At 47.6% G+C, this 24,165-nt stretch overlaps 15 non-coding genes and 5 pseudogenes across 15 annotated transcripts; all 20 read left to right on the top strand.

The window, feature by feature from the left end:
• The first annotated feature begins 3,956 nt into the window (after positions 1 to 3,956).
• On the top strand, positions 3,957 to 4,131 carry LOC139619779 (U2 spliceosomal RNA; annotated as a pseudogene).
• Positions 4,132 to 4,530: 399 nt separating this feature from the next.
• On the top strand, positions 4,531 to 4,645 carry LOC139618861 (U5 spliceosomal RNA). The gene has a single exon (XR_011689868.1). It is a non-coding gene; the product is annotated as a U5 spliceosomal RNA (small nuclear RNA).
• A 164-nt stretch (positions 4,646 to 4,809) lies between these two features.
• On the top strand, positions 4,810 to 5,001 carry LOC139619568 (U2 spliceosomal RNA). The gene has a single exon (XR_011690561.1). It is a non-coding gene; the product is annotated as a U2 spliceosomal RNA (small nuclear RNA).
• Positions 5,002 to 5,396: 395 nt separating this feature from the next.
• LOC139618859 (U5 spliceosomal RNA) lies at positions 5,397 to 5,511 on the top strand. The gene has a single exon (XR_011689866.1). It is a non-coding gene; the product is annotated as a U5 spliceosomal RNA (small nuclear RNA).
• A 164-nt stretch (positions 5,512 to 5,675) lies between these two features.
• On the top strand, positions 5,676 to 5,867 carry LOC139619557 (U2 spliceosomal RNA). The gene has a single exon (XR_011690550.1). It is a non-coding gene; the product is annotated as a U2 spliceosomal RNA (small nuclear RNA).
• A 395-nt stretch (positions 5,868 to 6,262) lies between these two features.
• LOC139618858 (U5 spliceosomal RNA) lies at positions 6,263 to 6,377 on the top strand. Its single transcript, XR_011689865.1, has one exon. It is a non-coding gene; the product is annotated as a U5 spliceosomal RNA (small nuclear RNA).
• A 164-nt stretch (positions 6,378 to 6,541) lies between these two features.
• On the top strand, positions 6,542 to 6,755 carry LOC139618725 (U2 spliceosomal RNA; annotated as a pseudogene).
• Positions 6,756 to 12,166: 5,411 nt separating this feature from the next.
• On the top strand, positions 12,167 to 12,341 carry LOC139619778 (U2 spliceosomal RNA; annotated as a pseudogene).
• A 399-nt stretch (positions 12,342 to 12,740) lies between these two features.
• Positions 12,741 to 12,855, top strand: LOC139618857 (U5 spliceosomal RNA). Its single transcript, XR_011689864.1, has one exon. It is a non-coding gene; the product is annotated as a U5 spliceosomal RNA (small nuclear RNA).
• A 164-nt stretch (positions 12,856 to 13,019) lies between these two features.
• On the top strand, positions 13,020 to 13,211 carry LOC139619545 (U2 spliceosomal RNA). Its single transcript, XR_011690538.1, has one exon. It is a non-coding gene; the product is annotated as a U2 spliceosomal RNA (small nuclear RNA).
• A 395-nt stretch (positions 13,212 to 13,606) lies between these two features.
• LOC139618856 (U5 spliceosomal RNA) lies at positions 13,607 to 13,721 on the top strand. Its single transcript, XR_011689863.1, has one exon. It is a non-coding gene; the product is annotated as a U5 spliceosomal RNA (small nuclear RNA).
• A 164-nt stretch (positions 13,722 to 13,885) lies between these two features.
• LOC139619534 (U2 spliceosomal RNA) lies at positions 13,886 to 14,077 on the top strand. The gene has a single exon (XR_011690527.1). It is a non-coding gene; the product is annotated as a U2 spliceosomal RNA (small nuclear RNA).
• Positions 14,078 to 14,472: 395 nt separating this feature from the next.
• Positions 14,473 to 14,587, top strand: LOC139618854 (U5 spliceosomal RNA). Its single transcript, XR_011689862.1, has one exon. It is a non-coding gene; the product is annotated as a U5 spliceosomal RNA (small nuclear RNA).
• A 164-nt stretch (positions 14,588 to 14,751) lies between these two features.
• LOC139618724 (U2 spliceosomal RNA) lies at positions 14,752 to 14,965 on the top strand (annotated as a pseudogene).
• A 5,409-nt stretch (positions 14,966 to 20,374) lies between these two features.
• Positions 20,375 to 20,550, top strand: LOC139619751 (U2 spliceosomal RNA; annotated as a pseudogene).
• Positions 20,551 to 20,945: 395 nt separating this feature from the next.
• On the top strand, positions 20,946 to 21,060 carry LOC139618853 (U5 spliceosomal RNA). The gene has a single exon (XR_011689861.1). It is a non-coding gene; the product is annotated as a U5 spliceosomal RNA (small nuclear RNA).
• A 164-nt stretch (positions 21,061 to 21,224) lies between these two features.
• LOC139619616 (U2 spliceosomal RNA) lies at positions 21,225 to 21,416 on the top strand. The gene has a single exon (XR_011690608.1). It is a non-coding gene; the product is annotated as a U2 spliceosomal RNA (small nuclear RNA).
• A 391-nt stretch (positions 21,417 to 21,807) lies between these two features.
• On the top strand, positions 21,808 to 21,922 carry LOC139619310 (U5 spliceosomal RNA). Its single transcript, XR_011690312.1, has one exon. It is a non-coding gene; the product is annotated as a U5 spliceosomal RNA (small nuclear RNA).
• Positions 21,923 to 22,086: 164 nt separating this feature from the next.
• Positions 22,087 to 22,278, top strand: LOC139619523 (U2 spliceosomal RNA). The gene has a single exon (XR_011690516.1). It is a non-coding gene; the product is annotated as a U2 spliceosomal RNA (small nuclear RNA).
• A 395-nt stretch (positions 22,279 to 22,673) lies between these two features.
• LOC139619364 (U5 spliceosomal RNA) lies at positions 22,674 to 22,788 on the top strand. Its single transcript, XR_011690363.1, has one exon. It is a non-coding gene; the product is annotated as a U5 spliceosomal RNA (small nuclear RNA).
• The last annotated feature ends 1,377 nt before the right edge of the window (positions 22,789 to 24,165 follow it).

Here is a 24,165-nt window from a genome sequence, read left to right as displayed (position 1 = left end):
ACCTGTTGAAGTGAAGGAGGAGCCCCGTTCACAAGAAATAGTCTAACTGCCTTTTTTTTAAAAAAAAAAAGATATTTTAGCATCTTAAACCTCTATTTAGTGTTTTTAAAATTTCATACCTGTTGTTTTTAATCATACTCATGACACTCACCTTCTCAACCATCAATGTGAGAAGTGTGAAGTCGAGAGTTAGAGCCCAGAGTGTTTTATCCTTTCTTAAATCTACAAAGTCAGATGTGTTTTTAATGCAGGAATGTGGCATACCGTTTTTAAAACACTACCGACAGTGGGAGGAGATGTGGCCACAGACATCGATATGGAGCGGATCAAACCAAAATAAGAACGATGGAGTGGCCATTTTAATAAAAAACCCTCAGGTTCTGGTGAAGGGTAGCACTGTGGTGAGAGACGGTAGGGCACTTTTAGCACACTTGACCTTTATGGGACAGGATTTTAACCTTCTCAATATTTATGGCTTTAACGACAAAAATGACAGGTATGACCTTTTAGAAGACCTGCAGTCCCACATGCTAGGGAGAGTGCCATTAGTTTTAGGAGGTGATTTTAACTGTATTTTAAGTCGAAAAGATAGAAAAAGAACAGGGGAAGATTTTAAAATTGACAAAACATCGGTTTTATTACAGGGCATATGCAGGGATTTTAAACTACAAGACTGTTTTAAAACCATGCATCCCAGAGAGGAGGGCTTCACCTGGTTCAGTGGTGATGGCACCAGAGCCTCTCGCATAGATTTTATTTTCACACGGGACTGCCCGCCGACCGATGCTAGATTGACCCCTGTTTTCTTTTCTGACCACCTGATGCTCTCCTGCACCCTTTCACTCTCTTCAGGTGTGACTTTTGGAAGTGGTCTGTGGAAACTCAACTGCTCCCTGCTTGAAGATCAACATCTAGTTCAGCAGTACAGGGAGCAGTACCGAGAGTGGCAGACCCTTCAAGACATGTACGATACACGAGCACACTGGTGGGAGATGGTGAAGGGAAAGACCCAGACTTTTTTCAGACAGGCAGGCAAAAAAAGAAAGGGCAAGGAGAACAGACGCATGATGGGACTGCAGAAGCGACTACAGCGCTATTTTAACCTCAACCAAAATGGAATGGATTTTAATGAAGAAATTACAGAAATCAAATCAGAGATGTCGGTTTTAGCTGAAATTAAAAGCAAGGGTGTCATTTTAAGGAGCAGGGAACGGGAAATAGAGGAGGGTGAGAAGTGCACCAGGTATTTTTTTAAGAAAATTGTTAGTAAAGGGGGGACCATTTTAAAACTAAAAAAGGAAAACGGGTGCATAACAGAGAATATCGAAGAAATTAAACAGATTGTGGAAAATTTTTACGTAGAATTGTATAAAGAAAAGCCCATTAGAATAGACACCATGAATGAAGTTTTAAAATCCATCGATAAAAAAGTAAAAGACAGTGTGCTTTTAACCCAAGATTTTACCATTCTAGAGTTAAATAAATGTTTGTCAAGTTTTAAAAAAGGGAAGTCCCCAGGACAGGATGGACTTCCCTTGGAATTTTATTTGACCTTTTGGGACATTTTAGCACCTGATTTGATCGATGTTTTTAAAGACTTTGAGCACCTAGACCGACTTCCTGACAGTTTTAGAGTAGGGATAGTGACTCTACTGCACAAAAACAAAGACAAGACCGACCTGATGAACTGGAGACCTATCGCACTTTTAAACCTTGATTGTAAACTTTTTAGCAAACTTTTAGCCTCACGTATGTCCTTGTTTTTAAAGGGGGTGATTCACCCGGATCAAGGCTGTGCCATCCCAGGGAGGAAGATCACCGACAGCCTGGTACTGATCCGAGACACCACCTGTTACGCGAGAGACAGAAACATCCGGCTAGTAGTCCTAAATTTAGATTTTGAGAAAGCCTTCGATCGGGTCTCGCACCAGTACCTTTTCAAGGTACTGCAAAAAATGGGGTTCCCAGAAAGGTTTCTAGCTTGGGTGGGATTGCTGTATCGGGACATTACCAGCAAATTTGTGATTAACGGGCATTTGACAAAAGCAGTCGATATTAACTGCGGTGTCCGTCAGGGTTGTCCGTTATCTGCCCTCCTATACATAACATGTATAGAACCGCTGGCACAGATCTTGAGAAGGGATCAACGAATCAATGGGTTGGGAGTACCGGGGAGCGGGGGACTGGACACCAAGTGTATTTTATACATGGACGACGTGAACATTTTATGCACCGACCTTTTATCCGTCAACAGGACGCTGGACTTGACTGACTGGTTTGGACAGGCTTCTGGGTCAAAGTTGAACAAAAACAAGACCCAAGCCCAATTTTATGGACCGTGGACAGCGACTGAGATGACAGGACTCCCTTTGACTGTGACCCAGACTGACCAAAAAATACTGGGGATCAAATTTGACAGGGAGGGAGAAGGAACAACAAATTGGCCAGACGTGGTAGGGAAAGTAAAACAAAGACTAGGATATTGGGGACTTAGAGGACTGACTATTGAAGGAAAGGTTTTAATCATCAAAGCGGTGATTTTACCTTTGCTTTTACTCATCAGTTCTGTTTTTATCCCACCTAGGAGAGTGCTTTTAGATCTGGAGCGAGCCATCTTTTATTTCCTGTGGGGCTCCAAGTGGGAGAGACTGAGGAGGGAGGTCATGAAAAGGCCAAAAGAGAAAGGAGGAAAAGGAGTGCCTGACCTGTACTTGTTTTTAGGAAGCCGATACACCGCACTACACCTCAAACAAGCCACAGACCCATCCGGAAACCCCAAAACTACAGCCATGACACGTTTCTGGATGGGATCGTACCTCAGACGATTGAAGATTTTACCTACAGATCTTAAAGTACCCGTGTCTTTTAGCCTGCCACCAGCCTATGCTTTTATCCCGACGTTTTTAAAGCATTTTAAACTGGAGCAGGAGGAGCTGCATATTTTAACCAACCACCGTTCTCTGATCTCTGTTGTGCAGGAGCAGGAGCCAGTGAGTCCAGTGCGCGGGCTCGCATTTGGCGAGCCCTCAACAGTTTGGCGCAACGTGAACCATTCCGCTCTTCCAAACAGACTCCGGGACCTGTCATGGATGGTGGCTCATGAGATTCTCCCAGTCAGGTCCGTCATGCACTCCCGGGGCATGTCAACACGCTCAACCTGCCCCCGACCCGGTTGTGGCGCGCCAGAGTCGGTGAGGCATTTGCTCTGGGAGTGCAGCGCTGCCGTAGACCAGTGGGCAATGGCCGGCTCCTTGCAATTCCCGTACTTGCCAGCAAGGGAGGTCCTTACAGCACAACTGGTGCTGTATGGGGTGAGCCAAAAAACACTGAAGAACGATGACTTTGCCCAGATGTGGCTCACCCTAGCCGCCATCAAAGACGCCATATGGACCTCCAGAAACTTGCTGGTAAGGAAGCACATGCAGATCCCCCCCGTGGCTGTGATCCGGATGGCTGTAGGCGGCAGGCCTAGGACACAGCCACAAAGAAGCATCGCCTCTGTGCCCATTCGGACGAAGGAGCCGGAGCCACACATGAAAAGGTCAAAGCAGCGGCGGCCTGGCTCTCCGGGTGAGGCAGGTGGGAAGGAGCAACAGGGTGAGGATCTCCTCTGAGCACCACGACAGGATCCCGAGAGACCAAATGTTTGGGGGAGCGGAATGAGTGACCCTGGGTAGGGACTCACTCTGCTCCTGCACAAAATTAGAAAGAAGAGAAGTTTTAAACCAATGCACTCCCTTTTAAAGATTTGGGACACTCCATGGTTTTCATTTGTGAGATGGATTTTATGTTTGACAACATGTAAAACCCCTTGAAATATTTGTTTTTAATGTTTTAAAAAAAAAAACAAACAAACAATGGTTTTACAACTATTTATCATATTGTTGTGATTATAATGTACCCTTTGTATCTCAAGATGTAAACCTTCTTTGAAAAAACTTGAAATGAGTGTCAATAAATCTTTTCGAAAGAAAAAATCTGTTCTTATCAGTTTAATATCTGATATGTCCTCTACCCGAGGACAAACATATTAAACGGATTTTTAGAACTGGGAGCTGAAAAAGGGGCTTGCTCCGTTCACTCCACGCATCGACCTGGCATTGCAGTGCCGCCGGGAACGGTGCACCCTTCTCTGGCCGTGTGGAAAAGCAAGCAAGCAAGCAAGCAAACAAGCAAGCAATGACGCAAACGTACAGTTTCAAATGCCCCTCTGGCAGTGGCTGGAGGAAGGTGAGTCAACCTGCCCCACAGCTGATATCCCTCACGCGCCCTGGAAGGGCTGCTAGCCTCCAATCAACCCCGCATTTTCCCTGTATTTTGGTCCCCGGGGGCCTGCAAGCGCCTGATAACTTGAGAAATTTGTGGGGATTGCATGTTGAGGCCCAGACACTTTTCTCCACAGCCCGATTGGCTAGAGCCCGTGACAACATGGGGAGGGGGCGGGGATTTGGCAAGCTAAGAGAAGGCTACCGTGAGGGCGGTGACTGGGACCAATGGGGTCCTCGGCCGCTCTTGAGGAGAGGCCTGTACTGACTCTGGTTTCTCTTCATCACGCACAAGTCTTTCGCCTTTTACTAAAGACTTCCGTGGAGAGGAACACCAATGAGTTTAAGCTATTTTTGGCAGGCTCTGCCGTATGGCTGAGCCCTTTGAGTTTGTGAAAAGTCAAACAGCTGTCGAGGTCAGGAATGGGGAGGTGGGCGGAGGTGGTGAAAAGCAGCCATTGCTCCGCTCATGTCAAAAGCAGCCAACCGCGACCAGCGAGATTTGTGCCAAGAGCCTGGCTGGAACGCCAGACACTTTGGGCCCATCGCTTCTCGGCCTTTTGGCTAAGATCAAGTGTAGTATCTGTTCTTATCAGTTTAATATCTGATATGTCCTCTACCCGAGGACAAACATATTAAACGGATTTTTAGAACTGGGAGCTGAAAAAGGGGCTTGCCCCGTTCACTCCACGCATCGACCTGGCATTGCAGTGCCGCCGGGAACGGTGCACCCTTCTCTGGCCGTGTGGAAAAGCAAGCAAGCAAGCAAGCAAGCAAACAATGACGCAAACGTACAGTTTCAAATGCCCCTCTGGCAGTGGCTGGAGGAAGGTGAGTCAACCTGCCCCACAGCTGATATCCCTCACGCGCCCTGGAAGGGCTGCTAGCCTCCAATCAACCCCGCATTTTCCCTGTATTTTGGTCCCCGGGGGCCTGCAAGCGCCTGATAACTTGAGAAATTTGTGGGGATTGCATGTTGAGGCCCAGACACTTTTCTCCACAGCCCGATTGGCTAGAGCCCGTGACAACATGGGGAGGGGGCGGGGATTTGGCAAGCTAAGAGAAGGCTACCGTGAGGGCGGTGACTGGGACCAATGGGGTCCTCGGCCGCTCTTGAGGAGAGGCCTGTACTGACTCTGGTTTCTCTTCATCACGCACAAGTCTTTCGCCTTTTACTAAAGACTTCCGTGGAGAGGAACACCAATGAGTTTAAGCTATTTTTGGCAGGCTCTGCCGTATGGCTGAGCCCTTTGAGTTTGTGAAAAGTCAAACAGCTGTCGAGGTCAGGAATGGGGAGGTGGGCGGAGGTGGTGAAAAGCAGCCATTGCTCCGCTCATGTCAAAAGCAGCCAACCGCGACCAGCGAGATTTGTGCCAAGAGCCTGGCTGGAACGCCAGACACTTTGGGCCCATCGCTTCTCGGCCTTTTGGCTAAGATCAAGTGTAGTATCTGTTCTTATCAGTTTAATATCTGATATGTCCTCTACCCGAGGACAAACATATTAAACGGATTTTTAGAACTGGGAGCTGAAAAAGGGGCTTGCCCCGTTCACTCCACGCATCGACCTGGCATTGCAGTGCCGCCGGGAACGGTGCACCCTTCTCTGGCCGTGTGGAAAAGCAAGCAAGCAAGCAAGCAAGCAAACAATGACGCAAACGTACAGTTTCAAATGCCCCTCTGGCAGTGGCTGGAGGAAGGTGAGTCAACCTGCCCCACAGCTGATATCCCTCACGCGCCCTGGAAGGGCTGCTAGCCTCCAATCAACCCCGCATTTTCCCTGTATTTTGGTCCCCGGGGGCCTGCAAGCGCCTGATAACTTGAGAAATTTGTGGGGATTGCATGTTGAGGCCCAGACACTTTTCTCCACAGCCCGATTGGCTAGAGCCCGTGACAACATGGGGAGGGGGCGGGGATTTGGCAAGCTAAGAGAAGGCTACCGTGAGGGCGGTGACTGGGACCAATGGGGTCCTCGGCCGCTCTTGAGGAGAGGCCTGTACTGACTCTGGTTTCTCTTCATCACGCACAAGTCTTTCGCCTTTTACTAAAGACTTCCGTGGAGAGGAACACCAATGAGTTTAAGCTATTTTTGGCAGGCTCTGCCGTATGGCTGAGCCCTTTGAGTTTGTGAAAAGTCAAACAGCTGTCGAGGTCAGGAATGGGGAGGTGGGCGGAGGTGGTGAAAAGCAGCCATTGCTCCGCTCATGTCAAAAGCAGCCAACCGCGACCAGCGAGATTTGTGCCAAGAGCCTGGCTGGAACGCCAGACACTTTGGGCCCATCGCTTCTCGGCCTTTTGGCTAAGATCAAGTGTAGTATCTGTTCTTATCAGAGAACAGCAGCTAAGACTGCGGTCGCCTCCTTTTGATGGTTAAATTCTTGCCTGTTGTGGCTCTGAGTTAAACCAGCTCTTGGGAGGAAATTGTCTACATTCCTTGTTTAAAGTTGTGCAACTTTTCTGTAGTTGCATATCTTAAACAAATAGGAATTCATTGGCCCAGAGAATCTCTTACCTGAGCTCTGCCGGATTCAACACCTTGTCCAGGCCAAAACTTGAAAAAGTAAGTACGTTTTTAGATTTTTTTCCTTTTTTATATTTTTAATTGTATTTACTTATTTATTGTTCATTGTTTTTTTGTCCATTGTAAGTTTTTTACTGATTTTAGATCCTTTTAGCTTGTGGTGCCTCCACCATGTCGGCCACCCATGCCAACATGCGGAGGCACCACAGCGTCCGTTTTAAGTTTAAAGAAAAGGATGGAAAGCTCCTGGAGATGTCAAGGCTAGATTTCTCCAGGAAGCTAATCCAACAGGCTTTGAAATTCACAGCAAACGATTTGAATTGTATTTTGACCCTACCATTAAACAAAGGTTTTGATGTAAGCTTCCAGTCTGCGGCTATCTTGAGAGAATTTTGGACAAGATTTGAGTCTGTGAAACCCCAGTTTTCTGCATTTGTTGTTGAAAAACTGACTGATAATGCATTGAAAACAGTCATTGTCAGAATGTTTAATGAGACAGTGAATGCAGAAGACATTTGTATATGGCTGGGGAGATACTGCACTGTTAAAGGCCAGGCTACCAAAGTGAGAGATGAGGACGGCATCTGGAATTGCGCTTGGAGGGTCCCCATTCAACAATGGCAGGACCCCCAGGGCTTCCAAGGCCTGAAACATCTGCCGTCAATGATAGTTCTGGGTGAAAACAGGGGCTACATCCACTACCAAGGTCAGCCCAAGCTCTGCCGCAAGTGTGGTGAGCATGGGCACCTGGTAGAAGCGTGCACAAAAACCTTTTGCGGAAAGTGTAGAGAAATTGGGCACACTTTTGAGGAGTGCACCAATGGCAGGAAGTGCAACCTTTGTGGAGAAACAAATCATCTCTTCAGAGCTTGCCCCAAATCGTTTGCCAACAAACTAAAGGCAGCAAAAGCCAATGAACAAAATGGAGGACAAAAAGAAAAAGAGCAGGTTGAAGAGGCTGGGCAGGAAAATTCAAATCTCCCGCCAGATACTGTGATTGGAGAGGAGGGATCATGTGAGGCGGGAGAGGGGGAGGGGCCTGCAACAGCCCCATCAATGGAGAGTGGAGAGGAGGATGGGGAGATGCAGGAAGTGGGCGGAGCTAGTTCAGAAATGGAAGATTTTCAACCACCTGAAAATAGTGAGGATGCCCCCCTCCCCGATGCCCAGCAAACAAAGAGACTTGCATCGGAATTGTCCTCTGAGTCTCCTGTAGCCTCAGAGAAGAGGGGAAGAGTTGGGACTCTCTCAGACAGTTCATCTGTGGAGGAGCCCAGAGTCTTCCCCTCCAATTCACCAAATGAAGTCTCTTTTCTGACAGTAGCTCTACAATCAACCCCTAAGGACTCCAAGCTAAATGCAGCCTTGCGTCAAAGGCCAACCCCCAGAGTCCGACGGGGGAATGGAGCTCAACTCCCTCCTTCATCACCTGTTGAAGTGAAGGAGGAGCCCCGTTCACAAGAAATAGTCTAACTGCCTTTTTTTTGAAAAAAAAAAGATATTTTAGCATCTTAAACCTCTATTTAGTGTTTTTAAAATTTCATACCTGTTGTTTTTAATCATACTCATGACACTCACCTTCTCAACCATCAATGTGAGAAGTGTGAAGTCGAGAGTTAGAGCCCAGAGTGTTTTATCCTTTCTTAAATCTACAAAGTCAGATGTGTTTTTAATGCAGGAATGTGGCATACCGTTTTTAAAACACTACCGACAGTGGGAGGAGATGTGGCCACAGACATCGATATGGAGCGGATCAAACCAAAATAAGAACGATGGAGTGGCCATTTTAATAAAAAACCCTCAGGTTCTGGTGAAGGGTAGCACTGTGGTGAGAGACGGTAGGGCACTTTTAGCACACTTGACCTTTATGGGACAGGATTTTAACCTTCTCAATATTTATGGCTTTAACGACAAAAATGACAGGTATGACCTTTTAGAAGACCTGCAGTCCCACATGCTAGGGAGAGTGCCATTAGTTTTAGGAGGTGATTTTAACTGTATTTTAAGTCGAAAAGATAGAAAAAGAACAGGGGAAGATTTTAAAATTGACAAAACATCGGTTTTATTACAGGGCATATGCAGGGATTTTAAACTACAAGACTGTTTTAAAACCATGCATCCCAGAGAGGAGGGCTTCACCTGGTTCAGTGGTGATGGCACCAGAGCCTCTCGCATAGATTTTATTTTCACACGGGACTGCCCGCCGACCGATGCTAGATTGACCCCTGTTTTCTTTTCTGACCACCTGATGCTCTCCTGCACCCTTTCACTCTCTTCAGGTGTGACTTTTGGAAGTGGTCTGTGGAAACTCAACTGCTCCCTGCTTGAAGATCAACATCTAGTTCAGCAGTACAGGGAGCAGTACCGAGAGTGGCAGACCCTTCAAGACATGTACGATACACGAGCACACTGGTGGGAGATGGTGAAGGGAAAGACCCAGACTTTTTTCAGACAGGCAGGCAAAAAAAGAAAGGGCAAGGAGAACAGACGCATGATGGGACTGCAGAAGCGACTACAGCGCTATTTTAACCTCAACCAAAATGGAATGGATTTTAATGAAGAAATTACAGAAATCAAATCAGAGATGTCGGTTTTAGCTGAAATTAAAAGCAAGGGTGTCATTTTAAGGAGCAGGGAACGGGAAATAGAGGAGGGTGAGAAGTGCACCAGGTATTTTTTTAAGAAAATTGTTAGTAAAGGGGGGACCATTTTAAAACTAAAAAAGGAAAACGGGTGCATAACAGAGAATATCGAAGAAATTAAACAGATTGTGGAAAATTTTTACGTAGAATTGTATAAAGAAAAGCCCATTAGAATAGACACCATGAATGAAGTTTTAAAATCCATCGATAAAAAAGTAAAAGACAGTGTGCTTTTAACCCAAGATTTTACCATTCTAGAGTTAAATAAATGTTTGTCAAGTTTTAAAAAAGGGAAGTCCCCAGGACAGGATGGACTTCCCTTGGAATTTTATTTGACCTTTTGGGACATTTTAGCACCTGATTTGATCGATGTTTTTAAAGACTTTGAGCACCTAGACCGACTTCCTGACAGTTTTAGAGTAGGGATAGTGACTCTACTGCACAAAAACAAAGACAAGACCGACCTGATGAACTGGAGACCTATCGCACTTTTAAACCTTGATTGTAAACTTTTTAGCAAACTTTTAGCCTCACGTATGTCCTTGTTTTTAAAGGGGGTGATTCACCCGGATCAAGGCTGTGCCATCCCAGGGAGGAAGATCACCGACAGCCTGGTACTGATCCGAGACACCACCTGTTACGCGAGAGACAGAAACATCCGGCTAGTAGTCCTAAATTTAGATTTTGAGAAAGCCTTCGATCGGGTCTCGCACCAGTACCTTTTCAAGGTACTGCAAAAAATGGGGTTCCCAGAAAGGTTTCTAGCTTGGGTGGGATTGCTGTATCGGGACATTACCAGCAAATTTGTGATTAACGGGCATTTGACAAAAGCAGTCGATATTAACTGCGGTGTCCGTCAGGGTTGTCCGTTATCTGCCCTCCTATACATAACATGTATAGAACCGCTGGCACAGATCTTGAGAAGGGATCAACGAATCAATGGGTTGGGAGTACCGGGGAGCGGGGGACTGGACACCAAGTGTATTTTATACATGGACGACGTGAACATTTTATGCACCGACCTTTTATCCGTCAACAGGACGCTGGACTTGACTGACTGGTTTGGACAGGCTTCTGGGTCAAAGTTGAACAAAAACAAGACCCAAGCCCAATTTTATGGACCGTGGACAGCGACTGAGATGACAGGACTCCCTTTGACTGTGACCCAGACTGACCAAAAAATACTGGGGATCAAATTTGACAGGGAGGGAGAAGGAACAACAAATTGGCCAGACGTGGTAGGGAAAGTAAAACAAAGACTAGGATATTGGGGACTTAGAGGACTGACTATTGAAGGAAAGGTTTTAATCATCAAAGCGGTGATTTTACCTTTGCTTTTACTCATCAGTTCTGTTTTTATCCCACCTAGGAGAGTGCTTTTAGATCTGGAGCGAGCCATCTTTTATTTCCTGTGGGGCTCCAAGTGGGAGAGACTGAGGAGGGAGGTCATGAAAAGGCCAAAAGAGAAAGGAGGAAAAGGAGTGCCTGACCTGTACTTGTTTTTAGGAAGCCGATACACCGCACTACACCTCAAACAAGCCACAGACCCATCCGGAAACCCCAAAACTACAGCCATGACACGTTTCTGGATGGGATCGTACCTCAGACGATTGAAGATTTTACCTACAGATCTTAAAGTACCCGTGTCTTTTAGCCTGCCACCAGCCTATGCTTTTATCCCGACGTTTTTAAAGCATTTTAAACTGGAGCAGGAGGAGCTGCATATTTTAACCAACCACCGTTCTCTGATCTCTGTTGTGCAGGAGCAGGAGCCAGTGAGTCCAGTGCGCGGGCTCGCATTTGGCGAGCCCTCAACAGTTTGGCGCAACGTGAACCATTCCGCTCTTCCAAACAGACTCCGGGACCTGTCATGGATGGTGGCTCATGAGATTCTCCCAGTCAGGTCCGTCATGCACTCCCGGGGCATGTCAACACGCTCAACCTGCCCCCGACCCGGTTGTGGCGCGCCAGAGTCGGTGAGGCATTTGCTCTGGGAGTGCAGCGCTGCCGTAGACCAGTGGGCAATGGCCGGCTCCTTGCAATTCCCGTACTTGCCAGCAAGGGAGGTCCTTACAGCACAACTGGTGCTGTATGGGGTGAGCCAAAAAACACTGAAGAACGATGACTTTGCCCAGATGTGGCTCACCCTAGCCGCCATCAAAGACGCCATATGGACCTCCAGAAACTTGCTGGTAAGGAAGCACATGCAGATCCCCCCCGTGGCTGTGATCCGGATGGCTGTAGGCGGCAGGCCTAGGACACAGCCACAAAGAAGCATCGCCTCTGTGCCCATTCGGACGAAGGAGCCGGAGCCACACATGAAAAGGTCAAAGCAGCGGCGGCCTGGCTCTCCGGGTGAGGCAGGTGGGAAGGAGCAACAGGGTGAGGATCTCCTCTGAGCACCACGACAGGATCCCGAGAGACCAAATGTTTGGGGGAGCGGAATGAGTGACCCTGGGTAGGGACTCACTCTGCTCCTGCACAAAATTAGAAAGAAGAGAAGTTTTAAACCAATGCACTCCCTTTTAAAGATTTGGGACACTCCATGGTTTTCATTTGTGAGATGGATTTTATGTTTGACAACATGTAAAACCCCTTGAAATATTTGTTTTTAATGTTTTAAAAAAAAAAACAAACAAACAATGGTTTTACAACTATTTATCATATTGTTGTGATTATAATGTACCCTTTGTATCTCAAGATGTAAACCTTCTTTGAAAAAACTTGAAATGAGTGTCAATAAATCTTTTCGAAAGAAAAAATCTGTTCTTATCAGTTTAATATCTGATATGTCCTCTACCCGAGGACAAACATATTAAACGGATTTTTAGAACTGGGAGCTGAAAAAGGGGCTTGCTCCGTTCACTCCACGCATCGACCTGGCATTGCAGTGCCGCCGGGAACGGTGCACCCTTCTCTGGCCGTGTGGAAAAGCAAGCAAGCAAGCAAGCAAACAAGCAAGCAATGACGCAAACGTACAGTTTCAAATGCCCCTCTGGCAGTGGCTGGAGGAAGGTGAGTCAACCTGCCCCACAGCTGATATCCCTCACGCGCCCTGGAAGGGCTGCTAGCCTCCAATCAACCCCGCATTTTCCCTGTATTTTGGTCCCCGGGGGCCTGCAAGCGCCTGATAACTTGAGAAATTTGTGGGGATTGCATGTTGAGGCCCAGACACTTTTCTCCACAGCCCGATTGGCTAGAGCCCGTGACAACATGGGGAGGGGGCGGGGATTTGGCAAGCTAAGAGAAGGCTACCGTGAGGGCGGTGACTGGGACCAATGGGGTCCTCGGCCGCTCTTGAGGAGAGGCCTGTACTGACTCTGGTTTCTCTTCATCACGCACAAGTCTTTCGCCTTTTACTAAAGACTTCCGTGGAGAGGAACACCAATGAGTTTAAGCTATTTTTGGCAGGCTCTGCCGTATGGCTGAGCCCTTTGAGTTTGTGAAAAGTCAAACAGCTGTCGAGGTCAGGAATGGGGAGGTGGGCGGAGGTGGTGAAAAGCAGCCATTGCTCCGCTCATGTCAAAAGCAGCCAACCGCGACCAGCGAGATTTGTGCCAAGAGCCTGGCTGGAACGCCAGACACTTTGGGCCCATCGCTTCTCGGCCTTTTGGCTAAGATCAAGTGTAGTATCTGTTCTTATCAGTTTAATATCTGATATGTCCTCTACCCGAGGACAAACATATTAAACGGATTTTTAGAACTGGGAGCTGAAAAAGGGGCTTGCCCCGTTCACTCCACGCATCGACCTGGCATTGCAGTGCCGCCGGGAACGGTGCACCCTTCTCTGGCCGTGTGGAAAAGCAAGCAAGCAAGCAAGCAAGCAAACAATGACGCAAACGTACAGTTTCAAATGCCCCTCTGGCAGTGGCTGGAGGAAGGTGAGTCAACCTGCCCCACAGCTGATATCCCTCACGCGCCCTGGAAGGGCTGCTAGCCTCCAATCAACCCCGCATTTTCCCTGTATTTTGGTCCCCGGGGGCCTGCAAGCGCCTGATAACTTGAGAAATTTGTGGGGATTGCATGTTGAGGCCCAGACACTTTTCTCCACAGCCCGATTGGCTAGAGCCCGTGACAACATGGGGAGGGGGCGGGGATTTGGCAAGCTAAGAGAAGGCTACCGTGAGGGCGGTGACTGGGACCAATGGGGTCCTCGGCCGCTCTTGAGGAGAGGCCTGTACTGACTCTGGTTTCTCTTCATCACGCACAAGTCTTTCGCCTTTTACTAAAGACTTCCGTGGAGAGGAACACCAATGAGTTTAAGCTATTTTTGGCAGGCTCTGCCGTATGGCTGAGCCCTTTGAGTTTGTGAAAAGTCAAACAGCTGTCGAGGTCAGGAATGGGGAGGTGGGCGGAGGTGGTGAAAAGCAGCCATTGCTCCGCTCATGTCAAAAGCAGCCAACCGCGACCAGCGAGATTTGTGCCAAGAGCCTGGCTGGAACGCCAGACACTTTGGGCCCATCGCTTCTCGGCCTTTTGGCTAAGATCAAGTGTAGTATCTGTTCTTATCAGTTTAATATCTGATATGTCCTCTACCCGAGGACAAACATATTAAACGGATTTTTAGAACTGGGAGCTGAAAAAGGGGCTTGCCCCGTTCACTCCACGCATCGACCTGGCATTGCAGTGCCGCCGGGAACGGTGCACCCTTCTCTGGCCGTGTGGAAAAGCAAGCAAGCAAGCAAGCAAGCAAACAATGACGCAAACGTACAGTTTCAAATGCCCCTCTGGCAGTGGCTGGAGGAAGGTGAGTCAACCTGCCCCACAGCTGATATCCCTCACGCGCCCTGGAAGGGCTGCTAGCCTCCAATCAACCCCGCATTTTCCCTGTATTTTGGTCCCCGGGGGCCTGCAAGCGCCTGATAACTTGAGAAATTTGTGGGGATTGCATGTTGAGGCCCAGACACTTTTCTCCACAGCCCGATTGGCTAGAGCCCGTGACAACATGGGGAGGGGGCGGGGATTTGGCAAGCTAAGAGAAGGCTACCGTGAGGGCGGTGACTGGGACCAATGGGGTCCTCGGCCGCTCTTGAGGAGAGGCCTGTACTGACTCTGGTTTCTCTTCATCACGCACAAGTCTTTCGCCTTTTACTAAAGACTTCCGTGGAGAGGAACACCAATGAGTTTAAGCTATTTTTGGCAGGCTCTGCCGTATGGCTGAGCCCTTTGAGTTTGTGAAAAGTCAAACAGCTGTCGAGGTCAGGAATGGGGAGGTGGGCGGAGGTGGTGAAAAGCAGCCATTGCTCCGCTCATGTCAAAAGCAGCCAACCGCGACCAGCGAGATTTGTGCCAAGAGCCTGGCTGGAACGCCAGACACTTTGGGCCCATCGCTTCTCGGCCTTTTGGCTAAGATCAAGTGTAGTATCTGTTCTTATCAGAGAACAGCAGCTAAGACTGCGGTCGCCTCCTTTTGATGGTTAAATTCTTGCCTGTTGTGGCTCTGAGTTAAACCAGCTCTTGGGAGGAAATTGTCTACATTCCTTGTTTAAAGTTGTGCAACTTTTCTGTAGTTGCATATCTTAAACAAATAGGAATTCATTGGCCCAGAGAATCTCTTACCTGAGCTCTGCCGGATTCAACACCTTGTCCAGGCCAAAACTTGAAAAAGTAAGTACGTTTTTAGATTTTTTTCCTTTTTTATATTTTTAATTGTATTTACTTATTTATTGTTCATTGTTTTTTTGTCCATTGTAAGTTTTTTACTGATTTTAGATCCTTTTAGCTTGTGGTGCCTCCACCATGTCGGCCACCCATGCCAACATGCGGAGGCACCACAGCGTCCGTTTTAAGTTTAAAGAAAAGGATGGAAAGCTCCTGGAGATGTCAAGGCTAGATTTCTCCAGGAAGCTAATCCAACAGGCTTTGAAATTCACAGCAAACGATTTGAATTGTATTTTGACCCTACCATTAAACAAAGGTTTTGATGTAAGCTTCCAGTCTGCGGCTATCTTGAGAGAATTTTGGACAAGATTTGAGTCTGTGAAACCCCAGTTTTCTGCATTTGTTGTTGAAAAACTGACTGATAATGCATTGAAAACAGTCATTGTCAGAATGTTTAATGAGACAGTGAATGCAGAAGACATTTGTATATGGCTGGGGAGATACTGCACTGTTAAAGGCCAGGCTACCAAAGTGAGAGATGAGGACGGCATCTGGAATTGCGCTTGGAGGGTCCCCATTCAACAATGGCAGGACCCCCAGGGCTTCCAAGGCCTGAAACATCTGCCGTCAATGATAGTTCTGGGTGAAAACAGGGGCTACATCCACTACCAAGGTCAGCCCAAGCTCTGCCGCAAGTGTGGTGAGCATGGGCACCTGGTAGAAGCGTGCACAAAAACCTTTTGCGGAAAGTGTAGAGAAATTGGGCACACTTTTGAGGAGTGCACCAATGGCAGGAAGTGCAACCTTTGTGGAGAAACAAATCATCTCTTCAGAGCTTGCCCCAAATCGTTTGCCAACAAACTAAAGGCAGCAAAAGCCAATGAACAAAATGGAGGACAAAAAGAAAAAGAGCAGGTTGAAGAGGCTGGGCAGGAAAATTCAAATCTCCCGCCAGATACTGTGATTGGAGAGGAGGGATCATGTGAGGCGGGAGAGGGGGAGGGGCCTGCAACAGCCCCATCAATGGAGAGTGGAGAGGAGGATGGGGAGATGCAGGAAGTGGGCGGAGCTAGTTCAGAAATGGAAGATTTTCAACCACCTGAAAATAGTGAGGATGCCCCCCTCCCCGATGCCCAGCAAACAAAGAGACTTGCATCGGAATTGTCCTCTGAGTCTCCTGTAGCCTCAGAGAAGAGGGGAAGAGTTGGGACTCTCTCAGACAGTTCATCTGTGGAGGAGCCCAGAGTCTTCCCCTCCAATTCACCAAATGAAGTCTCTTTTCTGACAGTAGCTCTACAATCAACCCCTAAGGACTCCAAGCTAAATGCAGCCTTGCGTCAAAGGCCAACCCCCAGAGTCCGACGGGGGAATGGAGCTCAACTCCCTCCTTCATCACCTGTTGAAGTGAAGGAGGAGCCCCGTTCACAAGAAATAGTCTAACTGCCTTTTTTTTGAAAAAAAAAAGATATTTTAGCATCTTAAACCTCTATTTAGTGTTTTTAAAATTTCATACCTGTTGTTTTTAATCATACTCATGACACTCACCTTCTCAACCATCAATGTGAGAAGTGTGAAGTCGAGAGTTAGAGCCCAGAGTGTTTTATCCTTTCTTAAATCTACAAAGTCAGATGTGTTTTTAATGCAGGAATGTGGCATACCGTTTTTAAAACACTACCGACAGTGGGAGGAGATGTGGCCACAGACATCGATATGGAGCGGATCAAACCAAAATAAGAACGATGGAGTGGCCATTTTAATAAAAAACCCTCAGGTTCTGGTGAAGGGTAGCACTGTGGTGAGAGACGGTAGGGCACTTTTAGCACACTTGACCTTTATGGGACAGGATTTTAACCTTCTCAATATTTATGGCTTTAACGACAAAAATGACAGGTATGACCTTTTAGAAGACCTGCAGTCCCACATGCTAGGGAGAGTGCCATTAGTTTTAGGAGGTGATTTTAACTGTATTTTAAGTCGAAAAGATAGAAAAAGAACAGGGGAAGATTTTAAAATTGACAAAACATCGGTTTTATTACAGGGCATATGCAGGGATTTTAAACTACAAGACTGTTTTAAAACCATGCATCCCAGAGAGGAGGGCTTCACCTGGTTCAGTGGTGATGGCACCAGAGCCTCTCGCATAGATTTTATTTTCACACGGGACTGCCCGCCGACCGATGCTAGATTGACCCCTGTTTTCTTTTCTGACCACCTGATGCTCTCCTGCACCCTTTCACTCTCTTCAGGTGTGACTTTTGGAAGTGGTCTGTGGAAACTCAACTGCTCCCTGCTTGAAGATCAACATCTAGTTCAGCAGTACAGGGAGCAGTACCGAGAGTGGCAGACCCTTCAAGACATGTACGATACACGAGCACACTGGTGGGAGATGGTGAAGGGAAAGACCCAGACTTTTTTCAGACAGGCAGGCAAAAAAAGAAAGGGCAAGGAGAACAGACGCATGATGGGACTGCAGAAGCGACTACAGCGCTATTTTAACCTCAACCAAAATGGAATGGATTTTAATGAAGAAATTACAGAAATCAAATCAGAGATGTCGGTTTTAGCTGAAATTAAAAGCAAGGGTGTCATTTTAAGGAGCAGGGAACGGGAAATAGAGGAGGGTGAGAAGTGCACCAGGTATTTTTTTAAGAAAATTGTTAGTAAAGGGGGGACCATTTTAAAACTAAAAAAGGAAAACGGGTGCATAACAGAGAATATCGAAGAAATTAAACAGATTGTGGAAAATTTTTACGTAGAATTGTATAAAGAAAAGCCCATTAGAATAGACACCATGAATGAAGTTTTAAAATCCATCGATAAAAAAGTAAAAGACAGTGTGCTTTTAACCCAAGATTTTACCATTCTAGAGTTAAATAAATGTTTGTCAAGTTTTAAAAAAGGGAAGTCCCCAGGACAGGATGGACTTCCCTTGGAATTTTATTTGACCTTTTGGGACATTTTAGCACCTGATTTGATCGATGTTTTTAAAGACTTTGAGCACCTAGACCGACTTCCTGACAGTTTTAGAGTAGGGATAGTGACTCTACTGCACAAAAACAAAGACAAGACCGACCTGATGAACTGGAGACCTATCGCACTTTTAAACCTTGATTGTAAACTTTTTAGCAAACTTTTAGCCTCACGTATGTCCTTGTTTTTAAAGGGGGTGATTCACCCGGATCAAGGCTGTGCCATCCCAGGGAGGAAGATCACCGACAGCCTGGTACTGATCCGAGACACCATCTGTTACGCGAGAGACAGAAACATCCGGCTAGTAGTCCTAAATTTAGATTTTGAGAAAGCCTTCGATCGGGTCTCGCACCAGTACCTTTTCAAGGTACTGCAAAAAATGGGGTTCCCAGAAAGGTTTCTAGCTTGGGTGGGATTGCTGTATCGGGACATTACCAGCAAATTTGTGATTAACGGGCATTTGACAAAAGCAGTCGATATTAACTGCGGTGTCCGTCAGGGTTGTCCGTTATCTGCCCTCCTATACATAACATGTATAGAACCGCTGGCACAGATCTTGAGAAGGGATCAACGAATCAATGGGTTGGGAGTACCGGGGAGCGGGGGACTGGACACCAAGTGTATTTTATACATGGACGACGTGAACATTTTATGCACCGACCTTTTATCCGTCAACAGGACGCTGGACTTGACTGACTGGTTTGGACAGGCTTCTGGGTCAAAGTTGAACAAAAACAAGACCCAAGCCCAATTTTATGGACCGTGGACAGCGACTGAGATGACAGGACTCCCTTTGACTGTGACCCAGACTGACCAAAAAATACTGGGGATCAAATTTGACAGGGAGGGAGAAGGAACAACAAATTGGCCAGACGTGGTAGGGAAAGTAAAACAAAGACTAGGATATTGGGGACTTAGAGGACTGACTATTGAAGGAAAGGTTTTAATCATCAAAGCGGTGATTTTACCTTTGCTTTTACTCATCAGTTCTGTTTTTATCCCACCTAGGAGAGTGCTTTTAGATCTGGAGCGAGCCATCTTTTATTTCCTGTGGGGCTCCAAGTGGGAGAGACTGAGGAGGGAGGTCATGAAAAGGCCAAAAGAGAAAGGAGGAAAAGGAGTGCCTGACCTGTACTTGTTTTTAGGAAGCCGATACACCGCACTACACCTCAAACAAGCCACAGACCCATCCGGAAACCCCAAAACTACAGCCATGACACGTTTCTGGATGGGATCGTACCTCAGACGATTGAAGATTTTACCTACAGATCTTAAAGTACCCGTGTCTTTTAGCCTGCCACCAGCCTATGCTTTTATCCCGACGTTTTTAAAGCATTTTAAACTGGAGCAGGAGGAGCTGCATATTTTAACCAACCACCGTTCTCTGATCTCTGTTGTGCAGGAGCAGGAGCCAGTGAGTCCAGTGCGCGGGCTCGCATTTGGCGAGCCCTCAACAGTTTGGCGCAACGTGAACCATTCCGCTCTTCCAAACAGACTCCGGGACCTGTCATGGATGGTGGCTCATGAGATTCTCCCAGTCAGGTCCGTCATGCACTCCCGGGGCATGTCAACACGCTCAACCTGCCCCCGACCCGGTTGTGGCGCGCCAGAGTCGGTGAGGCATTTGCTCTGGGAGTGCAGCGCTGCCGTAGACCAGTGGGCAATGGCCGGCTCCTTGCAATTCCCGTACTTGCCAGCAAGGGAGGTCCTTACAGCACAACTGGTGCTGTATGGGGTGAGCCAAAAAACACTGAAGAACGATGACTTTGCCCAGATGTGGCTCACCCTAGCCGCCATCAAAGACGCCATATGGACCTCCAGAAACTTGCTGGTAAGGAAGCACATGCAGATCCCCCCCGTGGCTGTGATCCGGATGGCTGTAGGCGGCAGGCCTAGGACACAGCCACAAAGAAGCATCGCCTCTGTGCCCATTCGGACGAAGGAGCCGGAGCCACACATGAAAAGGTCAAAGCAGCGGCGGCCTGGCTCTCCGGGTGAGGCAGGTGGGAAGGAGCAACAGGGTGAGGATCTCCTCTGAGCACCACGACAGGATCCCGAGAGACCAAATGTTTGGGGGAGCGGAATGAGTGACCCTGGGTAGGGACTCACTCTGCTCCTGCACAAAATTAGAAAGAAGAGAAGTTTTAAACCAATGCACTCCCTTTTAAAGATTTGGGACACTCCATGGTTTTCATTTGTGAGATGGATTTTATGTTTGACAACATGTAAAACCCCTTGAAATATTTGTTTTTAATGTTTTAAAAAAAAAAAACAAACAAACAATGGTTTTACAACTATTTATCATATTGTTGTGATTATAATGTACCCTTTGTATCTCAAGATGTAAACCTTTGAAAAAACTTGAAATGAGTGTCAATAAATCTTTTCGAAAGAAAAAAATCTGTTCTTATCAGTTTAATATCTGATATGTCCTCTACCCGAGGACAAACATATTAAACGGATTTTTAGAACTGGGAGCTGAAAAAGGGGCTTGCTCCGTTCACTCCACGCATCGACCTGGCATTGCAGTGCCGCCGGGAACGGTGCACCCTTCTCTGGCCGTGTGGAAAAGCAAGCAAGCAAACAAGCAAGCAAACAATGACGCAAACGTACAGTTTCAAATGCCCCTCTGGCAGTGGCTGGAGGAAGGTGAGTCAACCTGCCCCACAGCTGATATCCCTCACGCGCCCTGGAAGGGCTGCTAGCCTCCAATCAACCCCGCATTTTCCCTGTATTTTGGTCCCCGGGGGCCTGCAAGCGCCTGATAACTTGAGAAATTTGTGGGGATTGCATGTTGAGGCCCAGACACTTTTCTCCACAGCCCGATTGGCTAGAGCCCGTGACAACATGGGGAGGGGGCGGGGATTTGGCAAGCTAAGAGAAGGCTACCGTGAGGGCGGTGACTGGGACCAATGGGGTCCTCGGCCGCTCTTGAGGAGAGGCCTGTACTGACTCTGGTTTCTCTTCATCACGCACAAGTCTTTCGCCTTTTACTAAAGACTTCCGTGGAGAGGAACACCAATGAGTTTAAGCTATTTTTGGCAGGCTCTGCCGTATGGCTGAGCCCTTTGAGTTTGTGAAAAGTCAAACAGCTGTCGAGGTCAGGAATGGGGAGGTGGGCGGAGGTGGTGAAAAGCAGCCATTGCTCCGCTCATGTCAAAAGCAGCCAACCGCGACCAGCGAGATTTGTGCCAAGAGCCTGGCTGGAACGCCAGACACTTTGGGCCCATCGCTTCTCGGCCTTTTGGCTAAGATCAAGTGTAGTATCTGTTCTTATCAGTTTAATATCTGATATGTCCTCTACCCAAGGACAAACATATTAAACGGATTTTTAGAACTGGGAGCTGAAAAAGGGGCTTGCTCCGTTCACTCCACGCATCGACCTGGCATTGCAGTGCCGCCGGGAACGGTGCACCCTTCTCTGGCCGTGTGGAAAAGCAAGCAAGCAAGCAAGCAAACAATGACGCAAACGTACAGTTTCAAATGCCCCTCTGGCAGTGGCTGGAGGAAGGTGAGTCAACCTGCCCCACAGCTGATATCCCTCACGCGCCCTGGAAGGGCTGCTAGCCTCCAATCAACCCCGCATTTTCCCTGTATTTTGGTCCCCGGGGGCCTGCAAGCGCCTGATAACTTGAGAAATTTGTGGGGATTGCATGTTGAGGCCCAGACACTTTTCTCCACAGCCCGATTGGCTAGAGCCCGTGACAACATGGGGAGGGGGCGGGGATTTGGCAAGCTAAGAGAAGGCTACCGTGAGGGCGGTGACTGGGACCAATGGGGTCCTCGGCCGCTCTTGAGGAGAGGCCTGTACTGACTCTGGTTTTTCTTCATCACGCACAAGTCTTTCGCCTTTTACTAAAGACTTCCGTGGAGAGGAACACCAATGAGTTTAAGCTATTTTTGGCAGGCTCTGCCGTATGGCTGAGCCCTTTGAGTTTGTGAAAAGTCAAACAGCTGTCGAGGTCAGGAATGGGGAGGTGGGCGGAGGTGGTGAAAAGCAGCCATTGCTCCGCTCATGTCAAAAGCAGCCAACCGCGACCAGCGAGATTTGTGCCAAGAGCCTGGCTGGAACGCCAGACACTTTGGGCCCATCGCTTCTCGGCCTTTTGGCTAAGATCAAGTGTAGTATCTGTTCTTATCAGTTTAATATCTGATATGTCCTCTACCCGAGGACAAACATATTAAACGGATTTTTAGAACTGGGAGCTGAAAAAGGGGCTTGCCCCGTTCACTCCACGCATCGACCTGGCATTGCAGTGCCGCCGGGAACGGTGCACCCTTCTCTGGCCGTGTGGAAAAGCAAGCAAGCAAGCAAGCAAGCAAACAATGACGCAAACGTACAGTTTCAAATGCCCCTCTGGCAGTGGCTGGAGGAAGGTGAGTCAACCTGCCCCACAGCTGATATCCCTCACGCGCCCTGGAAGGACTGCTAGCCTCCAATCAACCCCGCATTTTCCCTGTATTTTGGTCCCCGGGGGCCTGCAAGCGCCTGATAACTTGAGAAATTTGTGGGGATTGCATGTTGAGGCCCAGACACTTTTCTCCACAGCCCGATTGGCTAGAGCCCGTGACAACATGGGGAGGGGGCGGGGATTTGGCAAGCTAAGAGAAGGCTACCGTGAGGGCGGTGACTGGGACCAATGGGGTCCTCGGCCGCTCTTGAGGAGAGGCCTGTACTGACTCTGGTTTCTCTTCATCACGCACAAGTCTTTCGCCTTTTACTAAAGACTTCCGCGGAGAGGAACACCAATGAGTTTAAGCTATTTTTGGCAGGCTCTGCCGTATGGCTGAGCCCTTTGAGTTTGTGAAAAGTCAAACAGCTGTCGAGGTCAGGAATGGGGAGGTGGGCGGAGGTGGTGAAAAGCAGCCATTGCTCCGCTCATGTCAAAAGCAGCCAACCGCGACCAGCGAGATTTGTGCCAAGAGCCTGGCTGGAACGCCAGACACTTTGGGCCCATCGCTTCTCGGCCTTTTGGCTAAGACTGCGGTCGCCTCTTTTTGATGGTTAAATTCTTGCCTGTTGTGGCTCTGAGTTAAACCAGCTCTTGGGAGGAAATTGTCTACATTCCTTGTTTAAAGTTGTGCAACTTTTCTGTAGTTGCATATCTTAAACAAATAGGAATTCATTGGCCCAGAGAATCTCTTACCTGAGCTCTGCCGGATTCAACACCTTGTCCAGGCCAAAACTTGAAAAGGTAAGTACGTTTTTAGATTTTTTTCCTTTTTTATATTTTTAATTGTATTTACTTATTTATTGTTCATTGTTTTTTTGTCCATTGTAAGTTTTTTACTGATTTTAGATCCTTTTAGCTTGTGGTGCCTCCACCATGTCGGCCACCCATGCCAACATGCGGAGGCACCACAGCGTCCGTTTTAAGTTTAAAGAAAAGGATGGAAAGCTCCTGGAGATGTCAAGGCTAGATTTCTCCAGGAAGCTAATCCAACAGGCTTTGAAATTCACAGCAAACGATTTGAATTGTATTTTGACCCTACCATTAAACAAAGGTTTTGATGTAAGCTTCCAGTCTGCGGCTATCTTGAGAGAATTTTGGACAAGATTTGAGTCTGTGAAACCCCAGTTTTCTGCATTTGTTGTTGAAAAACTGACTGATAATGCATTGAAAACAGTCATTGTCAGAATGTTTAATGAGACAGTGAATGCAGAAGACATTTGTATATGGCTGGGGAGATACTGCACTGTTAAAGGCCAGGCTACCAAAGTGAGAGATGAGGACGGCATCTGGAATTGCGCTTGGAGGGTCCCCATTCAACAATGGCAGGACCCCCAGGGCTTCCAAGGCCTGAAACATCTGCCGTCAATGATAGTTCTGGGTGAAAACAGGGGCTACATCCACTACCAAGGTCAGCCCAAGCTCTGCCGCAAGTGTGGTGAGCATGGGCACCTGGTAGAAGCGTGCACAAAAACCTTTTGCGGAAAGTGTAGAGAAATTGGGCACACTTTTGAGGAGTGCACCAATGGCAGGAAGTGCAACCTTTGTGGAGAAACAAATCATCTCTTCAGAGCTTGCCCCAAATCGTTTGCCAACAAACTAAAGGCAGCAAAAGCCAATGAACAAAATGGAGGACAAAAAGAAAAAGAGCAGGTTGAAGAGGCTGGGCAGGAAAATTCAAATCTCCCGCCAGATACTGTGATTGGAGAGGAGGGATC

The sequence above is a fragment of the Trachinotus anak genome, unplaced genomic scaffold, assembly GCF_046630095.1.
Source record: "Trachinotus anak isolate AG129_WGS33_773 ecotype Australia unplaced genomic scaffold, CSIRO_AGI_Tana_v1 ptg000003l, whole genome shotgun sequence".
NCBI classification, from domain to species: domain Eukaryota; kingdom Metazoa; phylum Chordata; class Actinopteri; order Carangiformes; family Carangidae; genus Trachinotus; species Trachinotus anak.
This window is presented reverse-complemented; position numbering and strand designations above follow the sequence as displayed.